Source organism: Etheostoma spectabile, chromosome 2 (genome assembly GCF_008692095.1).
Source record: "Etheostoma spectabile isolate EspeVRDwgs_2016 chromosome 2, UIUC_Espe_1.0, whole genome shotgun sequence".
Lineage (NCBI taxonomy): Eukaryota > Metazoa > Chordata > Actinopteri > Perciformes > Percidae > Etheostoma > Etheostoma spectabile.
The window spans coordinates 17,312,353-17,324,061 of record NC_045734.1 but is presented as its reverse complement, the minus strand read 5'-3'; the positions used below and the strand labels follow the sequence as shown (position 1 = coordinate 17,324,061).

At 43.0% G+C, this 11,709-nt stretch overlaps 1 protein-coding gene across 3 annotated transcripts in view; it reads left to right on the top strand.

Annotated features, from left to right (window-relative positions):
* Positions 1 to 999: 999 nt before the first annotated feature.
* Positions 1,000 to 11,709, top strand: part of tnrc6c2 (trinucleotide repeat containing adaptor 6C2) — a 61,504-nt gene continuing 50,794 nt past the window's right edge. For 2 of the 3 annotated variants that reach the window (XM_032525500.1, XM_032525505.1), the window contains exon 1: positions 1,000 to 1,803. The gene's annotated coding sequence lies outside the window, so the exon portion shown is untranslated. The remainder of the gene's footprint in view (positions 1,804 to 11,709) is intronic. The other variant, XM_032525516.1, reaches the window with a different exon arrangement.

Sequence of the window (11,709 nt, the reverse complement as noted above, 5' to 3'; positions counted from 1 at the left end):
GTGAACTACATATCCCTTCGGGCATTTCTGAAGGCATTGCCTTCTGCTCTCACCTCTCTTAACCCAGAGTATGGAACATCTGCTTTATCCATTCAGTTGGAGCTTGCTATTTTAATAGCTCTGGGCATCTTGCCTTGAAAAGGAGAAAAAAAAGTTTTGGCCGCAGCCCCTGGCTTTCTTCTTATTATTATTATTCTCTCCCAGTGATGTATGGGAGCTCAGAGCTTTGCTGAGAGATTTCTCACTGGTCAGCCTTCCCCTTTGTGGACTGCAGCCTTGACCTATTCCCACCTCAGTGTGTGTGTGTGTGTGTGTTTGTCTGTCTATGCATTGAGCAGTCATTTCCATGAGAATGGAGTGCAGAGAATGGACGGGGGCTGCATTTTCTTTCTCTGAGACGGCTGCAGATGTGGTTCAGGGGGCAAGAGGGCAACCTCATCCATCATGTTGTGAATAGCCTGGAATTATAATTATCACTCTATGTTTCTGGACATCATGTGATCAAGAGATTCTTGACAAAGGTCATTCTGGGTAGAGAAACTTGGGGTGGGCCCTTTGAGAGACATTTAAGTCTGCTAAATACAGTTCTTGATGCAAGTTCCAAATTGCTTGTAGACTTTTACAACTCATCTATTTTTGTCGCTTTTGCACTATTTTGGTCACGAGTCACAGGAAGTATTGTATCTTATTTATATTATATAAAGTAGGCTATAGCTTATAGGCCTAACTGTGTTACTTGGAGCCAGGGGTGGAACCTACTATCTTTACAATATCATCCTCCCAAAACCCATAACAGAGTCACATGTGTTTCATTTTTAAGCTCACAGTATTGGCTGCATGCCTCAGCAATTACTTTGGAAATTGCTTGTCCATCCTCTCTGTAGCCGCTTGGAGGTTTGGCAAACGGGGGGGAGGGAGGGCCGGAGAGCGGAAGGCGGAGTTGGCGTCTAGTGTTTTGGTTGGTCGGGAGTGACGTATCTGGAACCACTTCCTGGTCTGTCCGCTCTCTGGGAGGAGGAGAGCGACTGCAGTGTTGTTAGTTTGAACAAAATGGCTGCGAGACCACTGTCAACGAGAGCTCACTGAACGCCTACCATGACTGTCCGCTGCGCTGTCTGGATCCACACAGAATGTATTTCCCCGGAGTCGTTTCTCACTTTGCATTCGCGGTAGCCAGCCCGTTGCTAGTCGTCCAGTTGGCGACCTAAACAAAAACATTTATTTTGCACTTTAAAACAAGTTGGCTGGCTGGCTGACGGCCGTCGGCTTGCTCTTATGCGCGAGAACTCATCGGCGATTTTTAACGAAAACTGCCTGATCTCCCCCTTTTGCAAAACCTCGCAACGACTGACGACTTACAACGTCAACCAGCTAACGTCAGCTTGCATTATTTAGCTGCTTTTAAAAGTGATTTTATTCGTGTTATTTTTTTGTTGTTTTTGTTGTTAGTGGTGCTTCGTTCCCCTCCCCGCCCCCCAGTATATCGCGACGTTTTAACAAACTGTTTTTCGGCGAGTGTAATTTCACGGAATATTGTACATTTTCTTTGCTTAAAGTATAAATTACCTTACTTGCTGTGTGTCTATCTGGCGGAGTAGCCGTTGTTTACCTCGGTATCACCAAGCTGCTGCAGCAGCAGTAGTCGGCTTATCTGCCAAATCTGACTTTAATTGCGACTGAATCTCTGCTCCATCTTTTTACGGGTAACTTTAGAAAAGACATCGAAGAATGCTTTTCTGCATATTTTTTTCTGACGTGCACCGACTCTTCACTGAAAGCTGCCAAAGCTGTGGTTAACGCAAGGTAAGTTTCAAATGAATAACGTTTTTTCGTATGTGATAAATCGATGAATGTTATTGCTGATCAGTGGATAGAAGCTAGCTGCAATGTCAAATGAATAAGCAAAATGAGCACTGTTTAGCGCAACATTATTTGTCATTGCTGTATTCAGCCCAGTTACAACTACGACGTCACAGCAATCAATGTCAACTTCCACATCATTAAAACACCCATTAACAATTATCTGTGCTTATTTGTGGTGTCACAGTTGACGATTTCTTCACAATATCAATCTTGTAGGTCCTCAGAAATAAGACTGGGTTATTATTATATGGATTTCTTTCTGGCGAGCACCCAAACCCAAAGGGTTTTTGAAGGGGGTCCCCTGCAAAATGACATATAGTGCTTTTATGTTATGTTGGATCGATGAGGAAAAAAAAACCCTACAAGAATGACAAACTGATCAGATAAATTCTCCCATGGGCTGTGTACGGATATTAATAATAAAGTTGCTTATTTTGTAGAGGCTTGAAAATGACAAAAAATATTGGGAACTTTTGTTTTATATCTTTTTAATGATTGGCTAAGTGGGCTGGAGCACACTCAACACATGGGAGTGTGCAATGTTATGGTTCCTTAAACTGACTAAGAGAATTGCTTGCCTTGTTTTTTTTATCACACAGTTCTATCTAATGGTAGTTCGTTGACAGAGTAGAACCTATTATGATAGCACTGTATTGTTTTGTGCTTGCACATTGAAGCTGTGGTGTTACAGCTGTACAGTGTTACATTTTATCCAGATTGTTCTGTTGTCACTCTTTAGTCTTTAGATCATTCTGTTGCTGTATCACATCCTGTATCTTACATTCCATTGTACTACTTCCAAGTACATTATTAAACATAGCTGCCCCCCCCCCCCCCCCCCCCCCCATCGGTAAAAAGCCAGAGATACTGATTGAACTGTCGACTTCCATTGCATCCCCCCTTCCTGCACCTGTCCCCAGGCACTGGAGTATAGCTTTTAATATCTCCTCCGCATGTCTTAATTGAAGTCCATTTTCCCGTTCAATTTTAACCCCCCCCCCCACCCCCCTGTCATCTCTGTCACACACCAGTGAGGGTGATGATAAAAAAAAAAAAAACTCACATTGTGGGTATGCATTCGTGCCTGTTTGTGTGCAGTGTGTTGGAATGTCAGTGTGTTGTCGCAAAGGTTGTGTATTTGTGTCTGAATCAGCCAGTGTATACACACGTGGAATACCTGTCTTTTTGCCATGGGAGTGTGTGGCCATTTGTGTCAAGCTCAAAGCTCCGGCAGTTGGTATATGCCTTGCAGTTGTTCAGGTCTTGAGCTGCCTCCTGCATACCCTGGACACCCAGCTGACTAACAGACACACACACACACACACAGAGCCCTGTTCTTACCCAAGGTTAAGGGTCCTCCTCCCTTCAGTGCGCACACGCCCGTCTTTCCAAAAAGTTAAAGAGCACGCAGTAAGGGGTTAGCTGTGAAAGATGTTGCAGGGGCCCCTCCAGTGTGTATGTAAAACACTTGAATAGGGAGAAAAGAAATACCTAAAGCCTGGAAAGAGAAGGAAGTCCTATTGTGAGCTAGTTTTCTTACCATACATTTAGGCTTACCTGTCCCAGACATAACTGCTTTAGCACCATAGTTACCACTACAGCCACAGCAGGTGGCTCATCTGGAGGGCAAATAGGGTGTTAGGTCACAAGCACTGGAGTTATCTTCAAGCTAAGACATGTTTTGATGCAATGAAGATGTCAGATGTGCTTACAAATGTTTAGTCTACGGAGAGTTATAAAATATTTAGTAACATTTGGTTCTAAGGGAATGCAAAAATTCTCCAGTAGGAGACTATAGATTGCACTGATAGAGCATGGATAGTCTATCAATGAATGCCACCATCTGCAAATCTAGTAGGGTTGGGAATCACCAGACGCCTCCCGATGCGATATCATCACGATACTTATGCCATGATTTGATATTATGGCAATTTTAAACATATTGCAATATTCTGCAATCTATTGCAATTTATAGCCTTTTTTTCCAACTTCTAATTTTTCCCAATTTCAAATGATGTCCCCAAAAGGAAACTTTGTCAACATTTGTTTCATCTAAAAAGATACATTTCTCTTTGTTCATATCACTTCAATTTTATTGCTGCAAAATGGGATTGTCAAGCAGACAAACTCACCAACACATATGTAACAAAAGATCGATACTTGGCTCCTGTGTATCGATACAGTATTGCCACTTAAAATATCGCGATACTATGCTGTATCGTTTTTTTTCCTCCACCCCTAAAATCTAGACACAGAAATAGCAGAACTCTAAATTATCCCAATATTGAGGTGTATAATTGGTTCTTTCCCAGTGCAACAAGACCCAAAATGAGAAATTCAGACTCTCACTGGGTCCCAGACTCAATTAGTTATATTGCTCTTGCCATTTTGGCTGAGCACTTGCAGAAAACCCATAACCAATGTTGGCTCTGGATCCAACCAGGCTGCAGGCTGTTGGCATTAAGACATGGTTTTGATTAGAGTGTATTATAACAAAGCCATGAGGACAAACTCTGGCAGTAACTCAATCTGCAGCTCCTTATCACCAAGGAGGCCGGGTCATTTGTTTGAAAGGAAAACGTAAGCTTGCTTTCCATTGCCTAACCCTTTACACACACTAGCTGCTATCACTAGCCTGGTTTCCACTACAGGGCTAAATGTAATGGGAATGGGGCCTGCTGGTTGTATGTCACTGTATCCATCATGCACATTTTTTTCTGTTTGTATTTTATATCTCTACAGTAGTTTGTCTATTTTCCCTGGAGACTGCAATTAAAACAGGCTAAACAAAAAGTTATTTCTGTCCCTCGTCAGACATTTTGTGTTTGCTCTGGTAAATCCCACTTAGTCATGCTTTGGAAAAGTGGCTTGTGTTGTCAATGCCTTTTCCCTGTCATTGACCTTAGCTCAGGTCTGTCTGTCAGTGGTAGTAACTGAGCCTGTGATTATGAGCCTTTTCAAACAACCAATAGATAATGTGCTTAACATTGCCGGAGGGTGCTGCTGCAGTAGGGAGGCGTTGACAGTAGAATCAGCTGGATTCAATGGGAGGCTAACAAAATCCATTACCCTCTTCCGTATGGACGGCTATCTCTAAGTTTGGGGGGGGGGGATATTAAGACTTGCCAGGCAAGTGTGTTTGGTGTGGCCATTGTACTATGTAGTGTGTGGGAGCCTGTAATAACTATAGGCAGTAATAACTGGGACCTCCCCAGCTACCAGTCCACCACCATACTTTGGCCCGTATGTGGACTTGAACCTGCGACCATCCGGTTCCCACCCCAACTTCCTATGGGTTGAGTTACTGTCTCCCCGTCAGTCTGTTATTAACACTTCCAAGTGCGCAGACTGACATTTTCTGTGAGGATTGTGATTTGTTTTTCTATGTCTATGTTTGTGGTGTACTCAGTTGGTGCCTGGGTCTTCACGGTTTATGCAACCTGTGTCTGCATGGTCTCAGCCAGGGTTTACTTCAAGTGTGACACTAATCTGATTTTGTATGAGACAGTCAATCTCATGTTATGATAGTCATAATCTTGTCTGCTTGTCCCCCAGCCCTGAATTTGACACTAGCAAATGTGTTAGAGTAAGCTGCATTCACTTTTTAGGCCTATATGGTAAAATAATGCTAAGGTAATCATAGGCAGGTTTAAAGCATAGTTTTGGTCACGTGTGAAACCAGGTATCTACAAACACAGGTTAACCTCCTGCACATTACTATATCACTCACAGGGCTTTTGCTTTAAAGAAATATGTGAGAGTAGAAACCAAAGAGATGTATGGGTGTTTGGGGGTCTGTGTAACCCCCACCTTTTTGTCCAACTTGTGTGCCAGTGGAGGGGGCAGCGCTTGGGGGGCCCAGCAGAGGTAAGCCAGCCTGTGATGGAAGCAGGGGGATGGGGGAAGCAGAGCTGAAACCTGCGAGCTGCTGCCTGTGAGTCTTGGCAGTGGTCCATGGGAATGTTCAATGTGCCGAGGTTTGGTGGGGGCCTTCTTCCCTCCCTCTGCTCCATGTTGGCTAATTGGATAGACGTGGAGAGAAAGAGAGGGCCAACACATGGAAGATGACAGAGAATATGCAGGACATCCAACGTACAGTGTTCTCTTCTTCATGCTCCAAACCGACTGCCTTAGACAGCCTTAACCCTTATGTTGAAGGACTTAGGCCCTAGAGCACTTCCAAAGTCTTCAGTTATGTCTGTCACTTGCACTAGCATGCTCTGCTTTCCTCTGTGCTGAGGCCATGGCCTAGGCTAGTAAGCTCAGATCATTTGTTTGCTGTCTAGAATGTTTTATCGCCTTAATCAGCTTAAGTGCAGTCAATGAAGTTCAAGTGTTTTACTTTCACTTTGTGTATTTGGATTGTTAAAGCACACTTGTAAGTTTAACAGCTGAACAATTATAAACAAAACATTTCTTGTAATGCATGAGTTGTGACCCTATTAAATTACAAAATAGAATTTCTTCTGGGCAGATTGAGTTTTAACAACAGAGTTTGGCATAGCCTAATTCATATGAATTTAGGCATACAAGTATCTGAGGATGCTGAAGAATTTGGGCAAGTAAGCTGTTAGCCCCCATATCATATTGTTTACTAATGTTTTGATACTGAAATTGCTGTAATCATTTGTAGTATTCTCTGTGTTTTTTCATGAGCTGCAATGCACATCTGCAGGATATAACTGAAGATATTGAGTGTAGATCTCAGCATGCCCTTTCTCAGAAGTTCAATGACATAAGACTTGCTATTTTTTACTCGAGAGAGAAACATGTCTACACTACCAGTTTGCTTCCCCTAGTATTTCTACATCTCCACCGTCATCCCTACGGCTTTAGAGTGGGGTCTGTCTCTTACATCTTTCTCCTTGCTTTTTCTTGTCCTTATCTCTGTTCTCCCAACATGAGAGGGGCTCTGTTCCTACAACTAAGCACGTCACTTCTTTTCTGTCTCTCTTTCGGAGTTTGTGTTATTGCTTATACTGTTGACAGCCAGGGAATTGTCTACTGACATTTTGTACGTGGCTGCTAAGTCAAAGTAACGCTGAGGGGTGTATAGCCCAGCCTGTTAGCTCATTTGTCTAAGCATGCATTGTGAGTGTAGTTGTTCTTTTGATTTGGTTTGGCTCTTCTGATTTTGACAGTTTGATGGTTTCAGTGAAGCATTTAAAACAAGTTGAAGCTGTTCTCTGTCCCTAATCGTCCAAACATCAGTTAAGGGATGCATAAAGTCACCAGTTTCCTACACTACATTGCTTTAATAACATCTTGACATCAACAGAAAGCCATTGATGCCTTTTTTTAATTTTTTTATTCAGTATAGTGAATATAAGTCAATGTAAGAAATATATGGGATATGGGCTGTATACAGTATATATAACATCTATAATTTGATTGATCTAAACTACAGTTTGAATCGTTGACAGCCAACCAGTGCTTTCTGTGGTCGTCGTATAAAACTTCTACGTCTAATTAATAAATTCCAGTGTACATTTAGAGGTGCTCAGTTTTTTGTAAAAACCTTGAGGAACTCCTTCTTAAGGTTAATTGTGTGAGGTCAGGCGTCATATTAATGCTAATAGCACCTCCTAACTATCCAGACCTTTTTAGACAGGGAGTCACCTTACAGCCTCTAAACTGCCACTTAGGCACACAGATTAAAACAAATATGCAGAGCAGGCACAACCACTTATTCTCATAAACACAAAGCAGTCATAAGTAAAGACAAACGCATTCACCAACTCACTCGGCCTGACAGCTTCTTCTTGAATTCTATAGGCTTTAGCTGTGGTGCTGGCAGGGTGCAGGCCTGCTTGGTCTTGTGCATTGTACTGTTTTCCTATTTAATGAGCTGCCATTTTGTTAACGTTTCATATCGACTTGGCAGAGGAAGCAGCCAAGACACTGAGAGCTAATTTTCTGGAGGCAAACCTCAAAGCTGTTATTTATAAGTGATTCTTTGACTTTCTTTCTCCATCTGCGTCGTCCTTCATTGCCTCTCTCCACCCACCCGTTTGCCCTCAATCAGTCCCTCCTCTACAGACTCCAACAACCAAGACTATTTCTGCCACAGTTCATTGAGCTAGTCCAGTCTAGTAGCAATAAAGTGTGCCGTATATCTTTACTGGCTACTCTCTCCACCTGCTGAAAGCAATGCTGGTATGCCTTGAATGCTTACAAACCTAGCAACCAGTGAGACTGTCAGTGTGGCTGAGGGATGAAAACACACACAACAACATTGGTATTGCTGCTTATCAACTGTGGAATTTACAGGCTTGTTTTCCTCAAGCCACTCAGGTTGAGTGAACACAAACATTTGTGGAGAGAAGTTGAGGTCTGTAGCAGGTTTTGTCGAATTATTCCCCAGGTCAGGACTGTCTATGATAATGTTCCATGTAATACAGCTTAAGAAATGGCTGGCTGGCTGAATGGTAATGTTGGTGGAGTGTGGATTTACCACATTTTGTAGCCATGACCTAACCATATTACTTTTTTGCTGAGAGAGAAAATCCTCTCATCTTCTTCCTTCTCTCTCCTTTGTGATTGGTGTTGTGTCTGTGCTTGACAGCCTTTTTCAGAACATGTGAAGCTGCATGTTTTCCTTCTCCTTCCTCTTTTTTAAATTTCTCTCTGTCTCTTGTCCTTTGTCTCGCTCAGTCTTCACATGAGTGTAGCTCTTTTTTACCCCCCTCCCCCTTTTTCTCTTTTTCTATCACCCTTGCGTGGTTTTCCTCCTAACCCCACACTTTTCACCGTACATCTCTATAGATACTAGCGATCAAGGTGCATGGATATTTTGGTTCTTCTTTCACCCCCTCCTCGTCCCCCCGTGTCTTCCTGTCTGCCAGCCTCACTACTGGTCCATTCATTTTTTTTTTTCTTTTCCCCAACCCCTCCATTTCTCTAGTAAGGATTCTTTCTATCTTTTCCCTCTTCCAGCGTAGTCTCTCTTCTTTCTCCCTGTGCCCCGTCTGGTTCTCCGGCGGCTGTCGTTCTTAATTGGTGTTGCTCTGCGTCTGCTTTCATCCTTCGCCTGTTTTTTTTCCCTTCCTCTCGTTTTCCCCATCCTCATCTCTCCGTCTCCTCCTCCCACCTCCCTCTCCTCTGCATCCCTGGCAGAAAAAGACAGGCATCAGACAGACTGCCTCCTGCCTGCGTACATCAAGCTTTACCGTGTGTGAGCCTGTGGGTTTTTATGTGACTGGGGTTGTGTGTGTTGCGAGTTTGTAGCCCCTTCATTCCTGTACAATGTGTTCCTGTTGTCATGCCTCCTCTATGGCTTGCCCCCATAGTCCCAGGATATGGAACTGTTTTCTGCAGCACAGGAAGAGAGGATACTGCTGCATTATGCAATTTCTTCACATTTTCCCGGCGGCCCAGTTTGCTTAGACTTGGGATGATTTCTCACTCAACTCTGTATTCTTAAGAAAAGCCACTATCTCAATGTAGGATCACTGGTCAGGTTAGGGTTTAAGATAGAGGCGGAAGAAAAAGTGGGACCCTTTCCTATAGCTTTGCTTTATAAATGTGAGGGGATGGTGGTAATTTTGGCTCTAAAGGCACACAGACAAGCCAAGGTGGCTTGTCTGTGGGCCTGTTCTAGAGATGTGCATGTATATTGTATTACTGAGTAGGGTTGAAAGATATTGCGTTTTAGCATTGACATTGCGATCTGCGCATGCGCGATAGTCACATTGCAGGACGTTGCGATGTTGACGCTAATCCTTTTTTGCTGCTTGATAGAAAAGGAAACTTCCACCGTTCTCCTTTTACCTGATTATTACCGTCCGACCCTTCCCCTTTAAGACAGGGAGCCATGTGGGCAGCGTGTGTATGTGACGTTAGTCCGACGGGGGTTATTGTTATGGGAAGTGAGGCTCTCCGTGTGTAGAAAAGTACCGGAGACAGCAGCTGCTGCTGACACAGTGATGCGCGTAGTTTTCAATGCGTAGTCAGTGAAGCTACACTAGTCAGTGTTGCTGCTACCAGCCAGGCTAAAGCTAATATAGTTAGTCTTAAGAAACAAGCAGAAAGCTGCTGCCAGCCAGGCTAAAGCTAACATAGTTAGCCTAAAGGACTGAGGGGTCCGTTCGTCCCAACTAACGTAATGGTTCGGAGACGCGACGCTGGAAATGTAACACTAATCTACTACAGAAGTCTGTGTCTGATCTAACGTAATTTCCACTGATTTAATTGTTCTTGGATACACAGGGTTTGTTGCTAGTGTGCGTGACATGCAGGTTTGATCAATTTATCATACTAACGCTAGTCGATCACAACCTGACATTTAGAGGAAGTAACATGCAGTCATTGTCATACACTTTAGCCTGGATGGATAGTATTATATGAACACAATGGTGTCATGCTAGTCAACCAGATTATTTCTACTTAATTTCCCTCCAAAACCACTTCAGAAGAGTAACGTTAGTCACAGCGCTTACTTACTTTGGTGTTTGTAAAGCATTAAAGTTCAACAAAGAATGGTTCACATCAGAAAAGATCCTTTTTCACTTTTTATCTTCTACAACATCACCGCAGTGGTTGAGAATGATTTATTATTTCCAAATAGTTTGTCAATTTATGTCAATTTTTTAAAATTACTTTTTTCATATCGCAATATATTTTGCAGAGGGAAATAATATCGCAATGTCAGTTTTTTCCAATATTGTGCAGGCCTATTACTGAGAGTTTTACATTGTTTTTTTTTTCTATGCATCCAATGTCATGGTAGCTTTAAGCTATGCCTAGCTTAGCTTGAACAGCTAGCTAACCCTGGCAAAGGTCCGTTCCAACAACTCAAAAGCACTTTAAATGTTAAGTTGTATTACATGTGGAAATAGAAAAAGAGATATTGTGGTTTAACAAGCTGTTAGCTTGTGCTGTGAAGCACATTGTTGACTAACTGACTGAAAGCATCTGCCAGCTTTGCATACATTTGCAACTTTGGACATGTTGGTGAACAGCTTGCTAGCTAAGATGGTACAATATTAGGGCTGCACGATTATGGCCAAAATGATAATCATGATTATTTTGATCAAAATTTTGATCGCGATTATTCTCACGAATATTTGTTGATTTGAACCAAAAAAATGTATCGTCACGTAGGCTATTCATAACTGCGAGTGGGAGTGTGATGGACGCTGCTCACAGAGATATGGCTGATCATTATGAACGGGTCCAGCACGGGTGGACCGGTGCATACACACGTTATGTGTATGAAATGTCTGTATCGTCAATGGGCTGCATTTTTATGAACTATGATATTCTCGCAATGGGTCACATCTCTGGCCCAGGTCCAGCAGGCTCCGTCTCACGCTGTTCGATACCAACTGAAGTTAATAATAACTTATGTGTTTTTCGCCGTGGCGGCCGCAATAGCAGAGTTACCCGCAAAAACACTGGTACAAATACAGGGTTGCCCCTTATACGTAACAATATACAGCTGTGTTAATAACAATTAAAACTGTGGACAAATGTCAGAAGTGTGGACTGGGCCGCTGTGTGGCCGGGCGCGGACAGTAAGGGGAGAGAGAGAGGAGAGATTCAACACAGGCACGGCTTTACAGACAAAATGGGCCATGTAACGGAAAATTCAACCATATCCATATAAACAGCATTGCAGCGGATGCGAGGACATTAGCACCGGTGCGTCCTAGAGGAGCTAACAGCTAACAGACGCTAGCACCGACTAGCACTGGTCACCGCTGTTGTCTGAAAAACACAGCCGGGACAAAGTGTTGCGTTTACCGGTAAACTGGTAAACCTTGAGACCGACGTATAACCGATCAACTGCTATCTGTAGTTTTTCTCCCGTTACTCTGTCCTCTGTGACTGTCTACATCTAGAAAC